At 43.7% G+C, this 3,407-nt stretch overlaps 1 pseudogene; it reads left to right on the forward strand.

Annotated features, from left to right (window-relative positions):
* Positions 1-1,842: 1,842 nt before the first annotated feature.
* Positions 1,843-3,148, forward strand: LOC140500976 (spermidine synthase pseudogene; annotated as a pseudogene).
* Positions 3,149-3,407: the final 259 nt, after the last annotated feature.

Consider the following 3,407-nt stretch of genomic DNA (forward strand, 5'->3'; position numbering starts at 1 on the left):
ATCATCAGGACTTTCTTGGAGAATCACAGACTCCCACCCAACGATTATTTCCCATGAGCAGAAGTTGCTACAGTAGTTTCTCCATTAATCCTCAGTGACCATCTTTCCAAGGACTTACCCAAGCATCTCTGCCTCACACTCTATGCCAGCCATTATGGAACTTCTCTGTCAAAACTGTGCTGTCTACCCTCATTCCTGATCTCCCTCAAAGATATATCAAGGCTTCTTAGAAATTAAAACTAGCTTCTTACCACAGAAAAAAAGTTATTACATGAAAAGGATCTCAAAGACATTCTCACATATATTTTTAAATCCATCAAACCAAGGAACTCCCATTTTATTCGATGTACTCATGTGAAATAATTATTCATTTCATTTCCTCTAATCATTGGATTGCCATTCAGTTTTAGTTACATACCATGCTCCATCATGTCTGAAATATAAAACTAGCCTGAAATATTTTAACTTCCTAAAATAACTAACTTACCCATTTTATTTACCATGTTCATTCTATATGCTAAGCACTTAATAATGTTGTATTCATTCATTTAGGGGCAGCTAGGTGGTGCAGTGGATAGAGCACCAGCACAGGAGTCAGGAGGACCTGAGTTCAAATCTCACCTCCGATACTTGAGACTCACTAGCTGTGTGACCTTGGGCAAGTCACTTAACCCCAATTGCCTCATCCTGGGTCATCTCCAGTCATCCTGATGAATATCTGGTCACTGGATTCAGATGGCTTTGGAAGAGAAGTGAGGCAGGTGACCTGTACAGTCCTCACTCAAAACAAAGTCAAGTGCAAGTCATGTCATCATTTCTCTGAAGGCACGGTCTTCTTCAGCAGCAAAGGACAAACACATACACATTAATTCATTTAAAATTATATGCACGTGTATTTAACAACAATTGCAGCTTATGTTATCATTTTTAATTGGGGGAAAAACTTTTTTGATTTTTAACCTATTTTTGTTCAATATACTTTTAAATTGGACCTAGTACAATGTTCTTTTTGTAGTAATTGATAAATGTTTTAAATTAACTGAATCAGTCATTGCAATTAATTTTAATGAGCATAATGATTATATTTATTTGTATTGTATTTTCATGAAAATAATGATTAAAAATCTACAAAGTAATATTTCAGATTTTAAGATCTATTAATAATTCATTACTGATCATTAATTACAAGTATGACCTTATGGTACAACATAGTCAAGTGAAAAGGACATTATTAAACTCCGAATCATTAAACCCAGTTCATATTCTAGCCCTGTCACAATTTAGGTGACTAATCAGTCACTTAACTTCTCTGTATTTCCCACACCTACAAAATGAGAATTTCGGTTAAAAAGTCACTAAGATCAGTGTCAAATATTCCTTCTTGTAGTTATACATTTTTGTTTCAACTCTAAATAATTGACAGGTATCACTCCACAGTTGCTTTGTATATAAAGGGCAGGATCAGCTTCATTAAGGGACCCCTCATGTTCCTAGGGGGCAAATAGATGGCAAGTGGATAGAATGCCAGGCCTGGAGTCAGGAAAACTCCTCTTTCTGAGTTCAAATCCAGTCTCAGATACCTACTAGCTATGTGACTCTGGGTAAGTCACTTAATTTTATTTGCCTCTGTTTTCATTTCTGTTAAATGAGTTGGAGAAGGAAACAGCAAAACACTCCAATATCTTTACCAATAATACATCAGATGGGGTCACAAGGAGTCAACTGAACAATGACAACACTATACAAATGGAATACCATGGTTGTGATGTGCCTGAAATTCTTTCCTTTAAAATGTTTTCCTTTAATTCAACTCAATTCCACAAAAGTTTATTATTAGCGGGCTGGCGGGAGGGCAGACGGGCGGGCGCTGCTGGCCCCGTTGTGCTGCGGCCGCCACGGCCTGTGCGTCCCCCGGCCCCGCCATGGAACCCGGGCCCCCCGCCATCTGCGAGGGTTGGTTCCGGGAGACGTGCAGCCTGTGGCCGGGCCAAGCCATGTCCCTGCAGGTGGATGAGCTGCTCCACCACCAGCGCTCCCGCTACCAGGAGATCTTGGTCTTCCGCAGCAAGACCTACGGCAACGTCCTGGTGCTGGATGGAGTCATCCAGTGCACAGAGAGGGACGAATTCTCATACCAGGAGATGATTGCCAACCTGCCCCTGTGCAGCCATCCCAGCCCACGAAAGGTGCTAATCATTGGTGGTGGGGATGGGGGTGTCCTTCGGGAAGTGGTGAAACATCCATCTGTGGAGTCTGTGGTCCAGTGTGAGATTGACGAGGACGTGATCCAGGTCTCTAAGAAATACTTGCCAGGCATGGCCGTGGGCTACTCCAGCCCAAAGCTGACATTACACGTTAGAGATGGATTTGAATTCATGCAGCAGAACCAGGACGCCTTTGATGTCATCATCACTGACTCCTCTGACCCCATGGGTCCTGCCGAGAGTTTGTTCAAAGAGTCTTATTACCAGCTGATGAAGACAGCGCTGAAAGATGATGGGATCCTCTGCTGTCAGGGTGAGTGCCAGTGGCTGCATCTGGACCTCATCAAGGAGATGCGTCACTTCTGCAAGTCTCTGTTCCCTGTTGTGGAATATGCCTACTGCACCATCCCCACGTACCCCAGCGGCCAGATTGGCTTCATGCTCTGCAGCAAGACCCTGAGCACTAACTTCTGGGAGCCAGTGCAGCAGCTGACCCAGGAGCAAGTAGAGAAAATGAACCTCAAATACTACAACTCTGACATCCACCGCGCGGCCTTTGTGCTGCCTGAGTTTGCCCGCAAGGCTCTGAGTGATGTGTGAGGAGACCAGTATGTCCACCAAGGCCTCTCCCAGGGACTTCAAGCCACAAGCGCCCATTCCAGGATGCCCCTTTTCCTGCTCTGAGGGTATTGACTGGCACTCGGCACCCCCTCCCGACTGAGGACCTGCCCCTCGCCAGCCACCCCGCCCGTTGACCAAGTGTTACCGAACCCAGGACATGATCAAGGGGCTCTCCGTGCCATGCTCTGCTGGGCGGGTGGGGGGAGAGTACAAGATGTCTGTCTGTCTCTGTCTCTGTCCAGTCTGGTCAATTAGTGTCTCTTAATATTGATCATCTGTGTACAGAACGATCCTTCTCACCTCTAACAAGCCCCTTCACCAAACAGTGTAAAAAAAAAAAAAAAGTTTATTATTAATTGCTATTGCATACAAGGACAAAGAGATACCCAAAGGATTTTCAAAGGTGAAGATGAGTAGGGAGCATGTTCTAGCCATGGGAAAGAATCTGTTGAAATACAAAGAAGTAAGAGATGGAATAATTAAGTTCAACAATAACTACCAGTACAGATTGGCTGGTAAATACAGAAAATTAGAAGGAGGATAAAATAAAATAAAGCTTAAAATGTAGGTTGAAATCAGGTA

Source organism: Notamacropus eugenii, chromosome 4, assembly GCF_028372415.1.
Source record: "Notamacropus eugenii isolate mMacEug1 chromosome 4, mMacEug1.pri_v2, whole genome shotgun sequence".
In the NCBI taxonomy this organism is placed as follows: Eukaryota; Metazoa; Chordata; class Mammalia; order Diprotodontia; family Macropodidae; genus Notamacropus; species Notamacropus eugenii.